Here is a 16,162-nt window from a genome sequence, read left to right as displayed (position 1 = left end):
AGCTAGGGTTTTGAATAACTTCTGTTCTCTCAGTTGGTACACAGTCTTGAGCATACCAGAATCTGATTTACAGAAAACTCTTAATATCTTGTTCACCTTCTGATTTCAGATTTAACTATCTGTATGCTATACTGTGAATCTGTAGATCCCAAGGACATTATCTCCCATCCTTGCTCTACAGTTCTCGTTAGCACTATCAGGTTTTTTAACTGCTCACCTTTTTTTTAAAATGTGAACAAATTTGCATCTTTTGTACTGAGTCTTTTCATTTGTTGGGTTTATCCTTGGGACAGGGGCCTTGCAGCATTATTCTAGCAATTCTGTCTGCAAGAAAAAAAACCTCAAAACAACTGAAAAACAAATTCTAAAAAGAAACCCCAACAAAACAAAAAATGGAAAAACAGCCTGTAGATGTTAAGGGGGCTTGTTCTGAAGAATGCTGGTCCTGCTTGTTGGCCAAAGAATTGATTTTTATTTCACAAATACAAAAGTTTTTTGTTCCATTCATTTTTAAGAATTATGCTTCAGTTGTGGAGAGCACAAAGATCTTTATATACTTGATTATTTTAGGGCCCAGTCCTGCAGTGCCTCTGTCATAGCAGTCTCCTTGAGCTATTGCAGTTGCAGGATTGAAGCTGTACATGCAGCTAATCTTACAGGGGCCTGATCCTGCTCTGAGACCTTTTGGCACAGATCCTTGGGCACGTGCACAGTTGTGGGTAAGCTCTTGTGGCTTGGCATCAGTGAAACGATGGTGTAGATGGATCTGATTGTGTATTCCGGTTTATGTTGCAGTGAGGTTCCTCTTGGAAATCTCATAAAGCAGGCTATGTACAGAAGTTTGTAAACTCTGTAATCTGGGTGATTTTTAGAGGTGTTTCTCAAGATACAAGATAATTAGATTCTGAACTTTCCTCTTTTCTCCTTGAAATGTAAGGCTAAACAGTTGACAGTGAAAGTAGATCAATAAGAACATAGATAAAATAAAAAAACAGAAGGAGCAAGTAGCCCAGTAGTGTTTGGTTTGTTTTGTGGGTTTTTGTTTGTTTTTAAATACTTCTTTCTCCAGTAAGTACATGAATAAAGTAATTAATTTATGTAACTTCTTGGAAAGTTCCCTCAACAAGTTTGCAAAAGTCAAATAATGTTTTTGTAGAAAAATAAATATTCTGAGAAAATGTAAAACAAATCTTATCCTGACAGCTAGGCAGTAGTGCTTCAGATGGGAACCAGGCTCAAACCATGTCATGACTCTTCCTTGACCTGGACCAGATGTTTCTGTCTTCTTGGAGCACTCACAACTTTAAGCAAAGTTAAGGCAGGTCAGTTTTTGCTGCTGGTGTTCAGAATACTGTGCAATACTTTCAGGAAGAACTGAAAAATCATCGGGTGCTTTTCAGTCTGTTGCTGCTTGGGAGTCCTGTCAGGTCCAACTGAGTTACACTTACCAAAGGGAGCATGTCTAGTCAGGGTATGAGAAGTGTGTTTATGCTTCCACTGGTTTCAAAGCATCCTGAAGAATAAGGTACTAGCTCAACTCTGGTGCTGCAATTACACTGCCATGGGTATGCAGGCATGCAGACATGCAGAAAGTTAGCTCAGGGATCTTCCTGCTGGATTAGTAATACTGCAGAATATAGGACTCGTAGAGAAATAAAATAAAAGGATATGTCAGGATATTATTCACTTGCATCAAAATGAAATTTCTTACGAGGTCCTAGTATTTACTTACGCGCTATGGCGTTATTGAGACCTGCAGTGGGTGTCAGATTCGAGCCACTCTGTTGCTAGAGCATGCGATTTCTTTTTCTCTGTAGCCAGAAGGTGGCTCTTAGATACATGCCTGCAGTTACTGTGAGACTAACATAACATCAGGGCACTCCAGAGCAGGGAGAAATCAGAAGCAAATAAGCTGTGGGTAAGGAGGTGTCTGTATTCCTGACATCCACAGGGAGGTAGAGAATAGGGGTGCCTGTCCTGTCTTTGCAAGGTCCTGGCTGTGTTGGGGTCAGGTAGAATTATGCTCTGTGGTTCTGATTCCCTCATCATCCAGACTGATAACTCTTCTAGAGCTCCTTGCCAGTTTGTCTGTCTGAATTTCCTGTAGTGGAGATTGGGATGGGTAAGGACAGCGGTGAGAGGAGCATTTTGGTGCCTTCCAGACAGTCAGGACACTGACATACCTCAGTCTGGGAGAGATTCTCTATGTTGGAGCAGAAGTGTTGGAGATTGTTGTGAACACCTATGAGCATTGCCTTATAAGTTAATTGTGTTGTTACTTAAATATATATGAGAAGAGATAAGGGGCTGTGTGTGAGGGAATGTGATGGCTGTCAGAGACAACCACTTCTGAAGTTATCAGGGAAGCTAGTGAGATTATGAAACTTTTTATTTAAGAACTTAAATTGTATGTCCTTTAGGTATGCTGTGCCAATTGATTCATAGCCTGACATTTTGTTATTGTTTCAGTCTTGAGCAAAAATTAATTCTGTTTATGGATTAGAAATTATACTCTTGCTGCATTTCCTTTGGCTGTGGATCTCTAATTATTGTTCTTGAGTCCATTTAAGAACTGCTAAAGGCCTTTAGTAGAGATGATTTGCTTTTGACATCAGGAAGAACTGTTTTTGTTTCAAGAATGTTGACAGCTTTTTCTCTAGTAGAAGGAAGTTCCAAGGAGTTAAGTTTGCTACAGTTAGCATCAAGTACCCAGCATGATAGATCTCCCAAGTTCACTGAAACAGTTGTGGAATGGTGGGAGGGAAGAAGTGCTCCCTAACTGGTCTTGCATTTTTGTGCCTCTGTAACAAATCACTCGACTCCAAGAACAAACCGGAGTAGGTTTGTTGAGGTTGTTGATTAGGTTCATGGAGTCACATCATCTGCAATCCTCTCTGCTCTTTCAGTTTTGATATTTAGAACAGCAGAGATTTGGCTTAAATAAAAAGAGAACCTCATCCCTTCCCAGTGATTGCAGCTGATGTTGTCTTTTGCATCTCCACAAAGCAGGTGTGAGAAATTGCCTGTCAGAGGGGCAGCAGACAACATGTAAGGTGCAAGGATGAGGATCCGTGCATCTTCGCCTTCTTGTTATTGTGGTGGAAAAGTCTTTCTATTCCAACTGTCTTACTCTTCTTTGGAGAACTTGACTTATTCATTAAGTTGGCCATGTATGATAGAGGTGACTGGATGAGGAGTGGAAAAACAAAAAACAGGAAGTCAAATTGCAGTTAAAAAGTAAATACTTGTAATAGGGTCTTTCGGGAGAACTAGACGTGTTATCACCATATAAAAAGTTAAGCATATACGTAATGCTTTATAAGACTGAGGTTATTACTTGGTTTCAAAATTGCACCTGAGTGCAAGGATTTTCAGTCTAAATTTGTATTCTGTGTGGAATCTATTTTGAATATGTGAAATTTGCTAGTGGTGACAAGTATTTGATCATAATGTCATTTTAAACTTGGACACATCAGCTTCCAAAACTTAGGACTCTTGACAGATATTTAAATATTTATAACACCCTCTATAATATTGCTAAATCCAGCAGTTCAACTACATAAACAATGCTAGGGATAATGAACAAGAAATATTCAAAATGGCATACCCTCTCCATAAATATTTCTCTCTTATTTCAGCATTCACCAGGGTGAATCACAAGAAAAGTAACTCCTAAATGTTTATTTGTTTTAACTCGCTAGTTTACTGATGATCCAAGCTTTCAGGGAAACCCATGAAGTCCCACAAGGTGGCAGGAGCTGACTGTTCTATACTAGACTATCTAAAAGAAAAGAAAGGTAATAGACTAATTTTGGTAGTGGCATACATTCAGATCATAAGCCAGTTAGGCCAACATTTCAAAACCCCACCTTTGTGTTTCTTAGACTGGTGAATAATTTTGGCAAATGAACAAGATTATGCCCTCTAGAATCTTACTTCCAGACAGAAAATTCAAGCATTCTTACTTTGCCAGCAAAACAAGACCTTTATTTTCAGTAGGTGGTGGTAATTTGCTTATAACGTGCATTGTCACTGTAAATGGAGAGCCGGGGTAAATCCATTCAGAAACTTGGCAATAATTGACATTCGCAGTGTAACAAATTGGCAGTGAGCATCTCCGACTTGCACATTCACATTGACACTGTGGGAGTACTGATCATGAGGTGGGACACACAGGGCTGAGGAGCTGCAGGAGCAAAGGAATTCTCTGCTGTTTCAGTGAGGCTGCAGAGATATTTTACTTTGGAATCAAAGCATCATTAAAAGTGTTAGAGTTGGGGGATTATTGGCAATAATAGCTTACTGTAACTAGTGAGACAGTATTGGCTAGTACATAGAATATAAGACTGAAGTTTTGTTTTTCTTTTCTCAGTGCCCCAATCTTTATTTAGGCTGCTGGAATTCTTATTCTACTTTTCTTGCTTTTATTTCCATGTACCTATCGATGGGCCAGCACTTTCCTGAAATATTTGATGATCAGGAAGTAAAGCACAGCAAAAAAGCAAGGGGGTTAATCAAGTATGTCTCCTCAAAAGCATGATTTGAGACCTGTGGTTATATCCCCATGCTTGCTTAACCTTGCAGTTTGAGTTCCAAGTCTCATTTTTAAAAAACCTCTCTGGCCTGCCTTAGAAATCCATGGACTGGAGGGTTTTAGTTGGCAGAAGTAACACAGAAAGAAACAGTAATAAGATGAAGTGGTTGTCACTGATTCAGTGGACCGCAAAGTGTTGGTTTGAGACTTGTGAATCTCTTGATTTGTGTTTAGGGATTTTATTTCAAATCAAATTATTGTTTTTTGAATGACAGGACAAATGTGTATATTAACCAGGTGTCATTGGGAATGTGAACAGTGCTGCTTATGTGGAAGGACAGTGCAATTCAGTAGGACGAAGGTGAAACAGGTTCAACAGAAACTGTGAATTCAGTAGGACTGGGTGAAAGATTAGGTAGCTTTTTAAATCAGGAGACAGATACTAGGAGTAAAAATGATTCAACTCTTGTAAGAAATTTAAAATTCCATGCTGCTTGGTGTCAATTTCTTGTCATTATGATGTAGAGAAAGTTTCTAAGCCTGTGTTATGGGAATATCTGTAGTAGCCATATAAGGGAAATGAAGTGAAAATCCTTCCATGCCTGATACAAAATAGTATTGATGAAAGGAACTTGCTACACAATTGATTTTAAATGTTCTTGACTTACAAACCTGTTGAACTAGTGTGTTGTCCAGTAAAATACCTGCACCTCACTAGTGACAGGTGTGATGGGCTGAGATAGAGATGACCATTCTCAGCAGCTGCCACGAAGAAGTAACATAAACCATTGTCCTGCCAAAATATGTGGGATTCAGGAACATTTATTTTTATACCTCTATTTGCAGGAATGCTTGAAATTTAGAAAAACCTTTGTGTTTAGAGCTAACCTGAGTAATTTTAGTGGCTGCAGTCAGATGATACTTATAGTTTCAAGTAAAAATTCTGTGATTTTTCAATGGTTACACCTTTCATTTGTCTCTGATTTGAAAGAAATCCTAGTTTTTACATTAAAATCTTCAAATAATGATTAGAAAGAAATAATTACCAAGGATTCAGCATTTGAAGAATGTACTAGTGAAAGTTGTTCAATGTAGTTGAAAAGGTGCATGATCCGGAGTAATGTACCAGCAGGATCAGGACTCTCAGCTGTGGATTATTATGTAATTGTTGCTTATTGAAACAAGCCTGGCTATATCTGTCATTTCTTCTGTTTGAAATTTTTCAGTCACACAAGTGAGATAGATGCCTCACTTCCATTGCAACTCAGAAGCAGTGGGTCACTTATACTGATGTGAAATAATTGAAAAAAGCCCTACATACCTGTATGTAAATATGATGAAAAAAACCAGTTTCAGACTTTAAGATGGAAGATCATGTATTACTGTGGTGTCTGTGTTCAGCAGTGTTAGCTGTAGTCCCAGTATGCTGCAAACATGGATGTTTATGTGGCTTGCAGAGAGTTTGCTACTGTGTTTGCCTCTTCAGTCCATGGTGTCCTGAGTAAAGTTTGATTCTTACGTTTCTTTTTGCACAAAAAGTCAGCGATCATGATAATACCAGGGTTAGAAAGAGCAGTGCAAGCAGCTCATTTTAGTTTGACCACACAGTCAGTGCAGAAAAAGGCTCTGGAGTGTATGGTGGCATATGTCTTTTTGGGCAGAGGAGTAGCTTTCCAGAGAACGGTGGATGCTGGGGGATGGTGTTTCTCAGCAGTGGCAAATAAGTGATCGTGAGAGATACCTGCTTTGTGGTGTACTTAAAAATTGTTTTACTGAACTGGGAGGCTTAGTAAAGATTATTGAATAGTTTGGGAATTGATGGCAATTGCTGTAAAACTCCAAATTAATTGCAGTATTACTAGAGGAAACAGCTGGGAGGTGAAGAGGACTGCACAGGGCATGTGCCCCTCCAACATAGGTGTCTTCTTCCAGGGAACCCAGGGTCTTCCCACCCTGTCTGCCAAACCCTGTCTTAAATGCCTCAACTGTTGCTGACTTTGGTTAATTCAGGGACAGTTGGAGTTGCCCCATCCACCAGATTCCCTGCTGAAGTGCTGAGTGCCCTCTCTGTGATCATCTTGGGAATGCAGGGCATCACTGGCCTTTGGTAAATGCCCAACTCAAGAGTCCTGCCAGACAAATGAGCAAATATATACTGCCTGTTTAGTAACTAAGCCGAGAGTTCTGTGCCCTCCCAAGTCTAATTTGAGGGATTTTGAGGTCTAGGGAGTTGGCTGTGCAGCATGCAGGGTCTTGTAAAAAAAAGTGGAGAGAGTCTTCATTATGAACATTTTGAAAACCGTTGCTAAAATGTAGCATTTAAAAATACATGTCGATAAAACCCAGCATTCTCTCAAATCTTAAGAGTATGTCTCTACATGGTTTTGTGGTCACCCAAGGGCTCTTTTAATAAGGCAGAACAAGTATCAGTAGGGGGTTGGCAGTGTTAGCGTGGAGCTCTGTGTGTGCTAGTTTAATTTTCATTGAGTAAGGGGCGGTGAGATCATGCAGAGTGGGGCTGGGCTGCTGCATTTAGAATTCCTGGTACTTGATGTGTTGGTTTAAATCAGGTTGCTGTGTCTAGGAGCTACCAAAACTACTGAGTCTCTGGGGCCAGTCACTGACAATTGATGCTGATGAGACAAGGACATGTCCTGGGCATTGCTTCAAGAGGCAAGATCTGGTTAGGCTCCAGTAACAACTATCCCTGTGCTAGGAGGCTGCAAATCCTGTTTGTGGATTTCTTTTAGAGCACTGGATGTTGAAAACAGTACTTTCTCTTGGGAAATGATTATTCAATTAACTGGGTATTTATTTTGATAATAAGTTTTGTTGTTGTTGAAAGTGAAAACTAGTTGGGGCTAAGATCTTCCTATTAGAGGGCTTGTTCTTGGGTTTTTTAGGAGTGGGGGAGGCAGGGGAGGATGAGCTTACTGCCTTTGGTGCTTGGGATAGAATTTTTGCCCTTTTTTTCTGCCCTTCCTTAAAAAAGCTGTCATTGAAAACTGGAGTCCTTGAGAATGTATAGGAAATACATAAGTAAGCACTAAGCTCTCAGCACTGAGACCTAGTTACCTGTGTTTCTCTAAAGGACCTAGTGTTTACCAGCCCATTTAGTATCAAGGCTGTGTTTAACATTCTCCGCAGCCCTCCCTCCACTCTCTGGTACAAAAAGTAACATTAAAAAAATAATTCAACAATTAGTGTGCTAAAGATTTGCATAGGTACCTGTTGACAGGGTGTTAGTCTTTGTGGTTTATATACTGCACTGATTTAAAAGTGTTGCTGTTAAATTCACAGGCCACATGTTCACCCAAGCAGAAGATCAAACTGTAATACTGGAATCACTTTAATATAAATGTAAACGTTGGAGAAGATGTTGAACTACACCAAGTCACTTGTTACCACAGTCTCTTGCTTCTAGAGGAGCACACTTAGCCTTGCCTCAGGTATTTTCAGCACCAAAGCTAACAGTTGCTTTTGTTCTCCTGCCTTTTCCTGGGCTGTACCAGGCAGGGTCCCAAAGAGCAGCAGTGGTGGTCAGCTAGTAGAGAGATGCAGGGATGCAGCTGATGACTTCTCTAGAGTTCAACAACAGCATCTGGGAGTTTTTTGGTCTCCTATGGGCCAATGTACTGCCCTGTTACAGTTCAAAGTGCAGTGGTGGAAAAGTATCAGTATGTCATCTCTGCAGCAGCTACACTTCACAGAATGATTTTTTTTTGTGTAAATAGATCTTACTGTGAACCTGTGTTTAACTTAAGGAGTGCTGGACAAGTGCAGGAATAGGACAGTTTGTATGACTGGCAAGCCAGTGTTGTACCCTGACAAGTATAGTGGCTCTTCGGCACATAGAACAAGGACATATATTAGGTTGGAGGTCTGTAAAGCTCCTTTGGGTAAAGAGTAGCTTATCTTAAACCTTTTCTTCCTGTCAGTTGAAAACAAGCAAAAAAAAATCCCCAAAGTTCTTTTATATGTTAATGCTGTTACTGTGTTGTATTTATACATGCAGCTATCTAACGTGTAGGTTGGAATCTGTGTTCCTTGCATCCATGCTGGAGTGGCAGGAAGAGACCCACCCTATTTAATCTATGTGTTCCACACATGCCTTTTAGACTTCAGTGCAAGGATCCTGTATGATTTTTCTTGATGAAGAGATCTGCTGTATTTCTATTGCAGTGTCACTTTGCATACTTCATTAACTTCTGGTGAGTGGAGCTAGAATGTAGAGAAATAAATTAGTTTGGGTAATTTTTTTAGTGGGGGGGGGGGGAGTTGCATTTTTGAAGTAAAATAAGAATTTTTACTTTTGGTAATCTGTTTTGTATTTTCTTACAGTAAAGTGAAGTGTGGTCTAGTAAAAACTTCTTTTAACCCCGAGTCACACACACACACTGTGGAGAAAACCACGGACCAGAGGATAAAATAACACCTATTTTTAATTGAATGAGAATAATTCCTCAGTTAGTTTTAGATGGTATGCAGACAAAACTTAGAGTACCTTGTAGAGGAGACCATGTAATAGTCACTGATTCGCATCTGGCTTTGGTGTCAGGTTGTTAGACAAGAGCAGACGTCATCAGAAGGGATGTTACAGCAGATACTTTGCTCTGGTATAAGAAATGGTAAGCAGCAGAAATTCATAGGGATAGTTGAACATTTTTCTTTTTTTTTCCTGGGTTTTCATGTTGGCTACTGTATTTATATGGTGCATACGTGCTGGCATAAACCCCCTTCCTCATGTTTCCAGGGAGGAGTCCTCTGTCCTTGCTCACAGCTGTGGTGGCCTTGGCTGGGGCCAGCCATCCTCCTGCAGCTCTGCCTCCCAGGGATGGCTGTGCCAGGCTAGCTGTTTCCAAAACCATGATGTGTGCTGATGTACCCCTGCAGGCACCCTGGGGCAGCGTGGGCCCTCTCTGCCAGAGGGCAGGGGAGGCTGTGGAGATGGGAGAGCAGCCAGAGGTTAAAGCAGCATAAGGACAGCTAAAGGTAGGTAGGGTTTGCTCCTAAGTAAAACTGAATGAAAATTATTTCCCTGCTGCTTTTGCTGCTCTGCTCACTTTTCCAGCAAGCATGTTTATGGAGGAAAACATAACCTGAATATGCCAGGAACGGGATGGCAGCCCACCTGCAGGGACCTGACCTCTCCTCCGTGCTTGCTCCCTCTCACTCAATGCTGCCACAGAGACTGATCTTATCTCCTGCCGTGGCTGGCACAGCCACCAGCTGTCCACAGATGCAGACAAAATATATTTCTTTAAGTCACTTCCCCATTTCCTGAATCTTTCCCACTGTGTTCTCCAACTTTTTCCAGTGCCCGCAGATATCTGTCAGATTTTTTGGGCCTTAAATATGAAAGGAAATCTAAAGATCACAGATTACATCCCCAAACAAAGCCAAACTTCAGAATTCTGGTAGAAGTGACACCAGTCAGATCAGGCTCCAAAAATCTGAGCTGTAGTTCAGGTGCTCAAGTTTCACATGGTACTTGATCACTGTCTTAATATACAAAGAGGTGCCCAACTTGAGGTTTCTAATGTGCAAGCTAATACTGAAACTTGAAGAAAATTGCAAATGTATCCTGAAAGCAGACCTCAGGCTTCTGTAATGGTTTTTCAGCATTTCATTCAAATAAGTTAAATTTGAAAGATTTATTTTTATATATATTAGGATTTGAATTCAGTGAAGTACTTAGTGAATGATATGTGAAACTGGAGGGGAGTGTGGGGGTTTTTTTTCCCCCTGCAGAAAAGATGACAAGATTTGGCCCAAATACTGGAGGATTCTGTAAAAAATAATTATACATACTCTAAAGGAAATTTCAAATAAATAGTTGTGTGTAGTGGCTGTTTCTAATTGGGCTTGATGTTTTATCACAATTAGTTTTCCATTTAGGAGGGAGGATAGGAACTATAAAACCTGATGCAAATTAGCAGAGTGAAATAGTTTTCAACTGCTCTTTGAGTCTTTGCACCTCTTTTAAGCATATGTTTAGAAAATATTGCAGCAGTACATCTAGGAAGAAAATTGGGTTGTTTTGGAAATCAGAAGTGTATGTCCTAATAGTTTCTGATAGAACTAGAAAATAGAGAAGATTATACTAATGGAAGTTGCTTCTTGAAAGTTGGGATTGCATTTTAACCTCACAGAGAACAGGTATCACTATTCTTAAAGTAAAAACTAGACAAAACCTTTCTAATTTAAGAAATTTTGATGCTGATAATGTGTTAGTGTTTTTTGCCACAAGTAATATGTGAATTTACATTGTGAGAAGTAAACTGCATCTGTAAAATTGCCGGTAACTAGTTCTGGTAATTCTAAAAAGGGGGCAACAAGAATAGGATTTTATTCTGCCACATTGTATGTAGTATCTGAATACCTTCCACCTATAGCAGAGAAGACCTGGGACTAAACTTCTCAGGATAACAGTGTGGGGGAGGGATAAGAAGAGACAGTATGCTGCTTGTAGGTAGGATTTTTGGCTTGGGTCTTTACTGCGTTATTTAGATATCATGTTTGTACCTTAAGCTGTTCTGGTGTTTGAGATGTGTAGGTTTGTGCAGTAGGTAACAGGGCAGTGGCTTTCCATGATGGAAATGTTCTGTTAATGTGCTGCATAGTTCAGTACACTGCTGTGTACATGTGCCTATATGAAAATATTGGATACAACTTCTAAGAAGTGCTGAGATCCAGGAATCATAAAAATGGTGATTCTGCTATTTCTGAATACACAGATTGTCAATGTTTTATCAATTAATGTGTCTGTTTAGCATTATATTAATTGTGTGGTATTACAATGTTATATAAACACTGGATTGGGAGATTGCATCTGTTTTGAGGTGAATAGTGACTTTGTTTAGATTTAGTGATTAAACTTGTATTTCTTCATGGAATTGGAATAAAATGTGGAGCTTCAGTGAAGATGCTACTTTATCAGTATTGCTGCAGTAGTCTCTATGTATATGTGAGCACAGTTCAGGTCTGAATTTTACTGGAGGGGGGCTTACAATATTAGACTGAAATTGCAGCTTTGATTGGAGAATGGATGTCTTCCAGGTTAATTTTGGAGTGTATTAAGCATACTCTCAAGATATGTTTGTTTCATTAATTTTGTTGTTTGCTGCTCACATTCCCTTGAATACATTCCCTTGCTATATAGCTGGCGAAAGCCTTCACCCGTGCAAGATTAATCAGTGTTACTTTTTCTCTTTCTATCTTCTTTGAGCAGATCTTCTCTATCCTAGTCACTTACTAAGTGATTTTAATGCTCATAAAGTTCCCGAGCAACAAGCCAAAAGTCAGATCAGGACAAGACAGATTAACTGATGGAGTGAGTAAATGTGTGATCAAACTACCTCTGGCTTTGCTTGTTCTAAATAAATATGGAGACAGTTTGGTGCCTAATCTCTACCTGCCATTAATGTAGGGAGTGAGAGGTGAGAAATCGTCACATAGAAATTTATTTTGACAGCTGTAATTTAAGCAATACAAAACATCAGGTTAATTTTAAAGCAGTAACAGCTTGACTGAAGGTGCTTGGACTTCCAAGTGTGTTCATACCCTCACTTTTAGTGCTTGCTACTTCCTTCCTTATGCCTTCTTGTGAGGTAGATCTTTATCTAGTAGCTAAAGGATAATCCCTTTTGACCATTTTCAAGCTTTAAAAAAATGTGCATCTCCCTGCAAGAAAAAAGCTGGCACAATTTAAAGTAGTGGGTTTCAACTTTTCCAGAATTTAAAGACATTAAAACATTGTCCTATAGATGATGTGGATGCCTGAGTTTGCAGACCTGTAGGAAGTAACGAGTGCAGTGTTAAAAACTGCTCATGTATTGCTGTATCTGTACTGCAGTGGGAGACCTCTGGACAGGGTAATAACACTAGTCAGCAAAGATAATGACAGAAGTCTAACTGTTTTGTAGTGTTAAGCACAAACTGTTTTGCTTTGAAAAGAATGGTGGCATAACATGACTTTAACAGCCCTGGCTGTGAAATCCTACTGAAATGGTAAACTTTGATTTTAAAATGTACTTGTTCTTTTATTGACCTCATTCAAGGAGACTTAAAAGAGACAAATGAGCAGAGAGTAACTACTTGAAGTACAAGCAGATGCTACTCTTATTTCTCAAGGAAGTTTCTTGCGTAGAAAGGCAGGGTTAAAGAAATGGAGCTTTTTGTACTGAAAACAATGCAATACTTCAGCCTGTTTTTCCAGCTTTTTCTTTGTATGACCTATCATCTTAAGGATGAAGTGCCTTTAACAATGAAAGATAGAGTGGGCTGGTAGAGGGAGGGTCTTTCAGAATAGTTTAAAGTCATTTGCAAAATAAATAATAGAAGGTTACTTAAAAAGATGTGAGAAAGTTTTATTTTGTCACCAAGTCAAGATAGGCTGAATATGTACCTTAGTTGTTAAAGATGTGCCTTAAGTGATTTGTTAGTTAACAATGGCCAATTATATTTATTTGCTACTAGAAGTACTTCTTTTAGGGGAAAAAAAAAAGATGCTTCTGTTGCATTAGAGGTTGCTGAAATAAATCGTCCTTGTCTGTCATGTCAGAAGTGCCAGAGACTGCTCTTCTGTATCTAGTGAAATACTCTCAGGTGTACCTGTGTACCTGAAGTGAAAAAGTAAAGGGGAGGAAGGAGGCTGTACTGTACACTGTAGCAGCACATACCTGTCCAGTGTTGGTGAGGACTAAGAAGTGCCCTTTCAAAACTGAGTATGAAATTGAGAAGCAGAGGGAAAAGAGTGCTCATTGCTGTCAAATCTCTTCTATACAGCAGGAAACAGCTTCTCTGAAATGCACGGAATAACCCTGATATTGGTGGTGGGTCTGTGAGCTCATTTATGTCAGGTGTTGTGGACTCCCAGAGCTGTGAGTAATGCGGTACAATTGTTGGTTTTGATTTGAAGAGAAGCCCAGGTATGTAACAATAATTGTATAAGAAAATACAGATACTTTGGGAATGTCTTTTCTGTTTCTCTTAAGTTGTTTACTGTTAAGAGCTCTTACCTGTATTTTCACCTTGTCTGCACCACCGCAGCACAATATTCCATGCAGGTTTTGTGGTTTCTTGGTTTAAATGCTCATTAAATCTGTTTAGCTGAGTGTGTAAATCACATTTGCAGTTTTGATACAGTTCTGGCTTTAAGGTCTGTGTTTCCTTAGAAGCCACTGTATATCTCTCCAGTGCTAACAGTTTCCCCCAAAAAGAATAAAAGTACTCATGGGAGTAAAACTAGAGTCTCAGTTTATGACTGAAAATGGTTAAAGCTGCCAAACTACAGGGACCCTAGTGCAGAAATGGCATTGATATTAAGGTGGATAGGATGTGGTGTGTTGCTGCTCATGTGCTCGGCTAGCCTAGCCTGCATGCTGAGATTGAGGCTGCCTTTAGTCTCCTTGTGGCTACTGTGATGTTGCTGCAGCACCTGAAGATCCCGCTGCAGTGAGGCACTGCATCCACTGGGTTGGAGCTGACTGCTCCATCAGAGGAGCTGTAGATGGGGATATGTGTGTGCATCAGTGACCTGCAGCTTGCAGCCTGAGGATTCAGTGCAGCTGCAGTCACCACAGGCAGGCTGTGAACTGGGAAGCCTTGGGACAAAGGCATGGGTCCTGTCTGTCCACTCCTGAAAATGAAGGCCACGGGCTTTGGAGAGAGGCCAGGAGAGAGAGGTGTGATTGTGTTTCTATCTCAGTCTGGATTTGTCTGCAGACTGAGTGTAGGACATACTTTGAAAGTGTCAAAATGTGAACAGGCCTCAGTGAATTTAAAAGTAGTCATTAAATACTTTCTTAGAAGTTGTTGAGTTTCACAATCTGGAACGGAATCTTCCAAATGGGAGTTAGACATGCTACAGGTTCCAATACTGAGCAGACAAGAGAAAACATATGAAAAAAGTGGTAAAAATAAAATGCGTTGGCCACCTTGCCTCTGTTTTCTGTTCTGCTGTCAGTATAATGTAGTATATAATATATAGTGTAATGTAGTATAATATAATCCCATCAGATGAGATTTTTGAAAGTGTAAGAACTTCACTTAAACTGATTTACTGTTTCATTTTTGGCCCTGTATCTGCTCTGTACCCACCAGTACAAAACACCCTGCATCTTGTCATACAGAGCTAATGGAGCAAAACATCGAGACCTGAAAGAGGGCGAGACAAGTGTAAAAACCACGCAGTGTCCCTACTTACTTCCACAGCCTCGTTTAGAAAAGCCCTAAATGCATGGGGATTGTCAACTTTTGGCTGAGGTATAGATCAGATCTAGCTGTGCGAGTGTTAAACATCCACTGCCATGCTGTTTCCTGTTATGAATTTTAATTATTACTTTGAAACATTGGCTGATAGCTCTCACGGTAGTCAGTTCATCCTCCCTTATGTTTTTTTTGGCTTTTGTTTTCCACGTTTATTTAGACCGCTGTGTATCACTGTTTTCTGTGGGGTTTTTGTAACGCTGTCCTTGTGACCCAAAGCAGCCCTGCTGCTGAGGAATGTGGGGGACAGGCAAGCAGCAGAAGCAGCCCGACCGTGGCTCAGGCCAGCCCGGCAGCACCGGCCTTCGCGGGGTAGCCAGCTCCGCCGGGAGCGAGCTCCCGTGGCCTGCCTTCGCTGGGAACGGGAGCCCCGCGGAGGCAGAGAAAGCCCTTAAAGAGTGGGAGATGCTGGTGTCGAGGTTAAGCCCTGCTTGGAGTCTGAGTTTTAGAATGAAAAGCCTCTCAGTTCCTGAAGCTGTTTTCCTAAAGAATCCCTCTCTTTTTCTTTTAAACTCCATCACAAGAAGTTATTTACGCGCTAGACGCTGCAGTTCAGTCTTTCAGCAGATATCGTAATCTGTTGCTTTTAGCACGCCGGAGGAGTTCCCGCAGTTGCCGAGCAGGAGCGTTGAGTTCGTCCCGCAGGAGGTGCCCTTCAGACCGGCTCACGCGTGACAGCGGGCTCGGCGCCCCCGGCAGCCCTCACCCCGGGCCGGTGCGGGCAGGGAGCACCCGGGGCCGCCGGGCGGGCGGCTGTGGGGGCCGCTTGCGCAGGGCCGGTACCTGCGCGGCCAGTGCGCTGCGCGGGGCTGCCGCGGGCCTGCGCCCCCGGGCCAGGGGCTGCTGGCGTCCGTGTCAGCCCCGGCGCTGGTATTTCAGTAATGTGCTGCTGGTTGGTCATACTGCCAAAGCCAACCTATAAGCAGCGAGTCTTTGCTCCACTTTTCCTCGCTCCGTGCCTCTGCTCCGCCCCGTCCGTGCTCCCCGCGCTGCTGAGATCAGCTTCCTGCTTTTCGTTTCCCTCGGACCGGCGCTGTTACTCCTCCCCCGAAAGAGTTATTTTCATCGGTCTGGAGTTAATGTCTGTGTGAGGCTGCGGGCTCTGTTTGAGACAGGCGAGCGCCGGGCTGGAGAAGCGGTGTCACGGTGGCCGTGGTGTGTTGCAGAGCGCCCGGAATGTAGGCAGGATGGCAGAAAACTCTTGTGTGCCAGCTCTGTGACCGGGAAGGCACAGGAGGTGAGTGCCGCTCGTACCCCGCCTGAGTCCGGGCAGTTCTTGGAGGAGGAACCAAAGAGTCACAACCTGGCCCGGCTCAATAACAAGAGACGAGCAATTATGTTGTTACCGTCTCCGATTAG

General features: G+C 41.5%; 1 protein-coding gene across 9 annotated transcripts in view; it reads left to right on the top strand.

The window, feature by feature from the left end:
* BBX (BBX high mobility group box domain containing) overlaps positions 1-16,162 on the top strand; it is a 138,624-nt gene that overhangs the window by 17,865 nt on the left and 104,597 nt on the right. The window contains exon 1 of one of the 9 annotated variants that reach the window (XM_064410607.1): positions 9,507-9,526. The exons of 7 other annotated variants lie outside the window; for them this stretch is intronic. The gene's annotated coding sequence lies outside the window, so the exon portion shown is untranslated. Of the gene's footprint in view, positions 1-9,506; positions 9,527-15,770; positions 16,041-16,162 lie in introns of those variants that run through there. One more of the 9 variants, XM_064410611.1, reaches the window with a different exon arrangement.

The sequence above is a fragment of the Passer domesticus genome, chromosome 2 (assembly GCF_036417665.1).
Source record: "Passer domesticus isolate bPasDom1 chromosome 2, bPasDom1.hap1, whole genome shotgun sequence".
Lineage (NCBI taxonomy): Eukaryota > Metazoa > Chordata > Aves > Passeriformes > Passeridae > Passer > Passer domesticus.
Note: the sequence above shows the minus strand (reverse complement) of the source record. Positions and strands in the feature narration are given on the sequence as shown.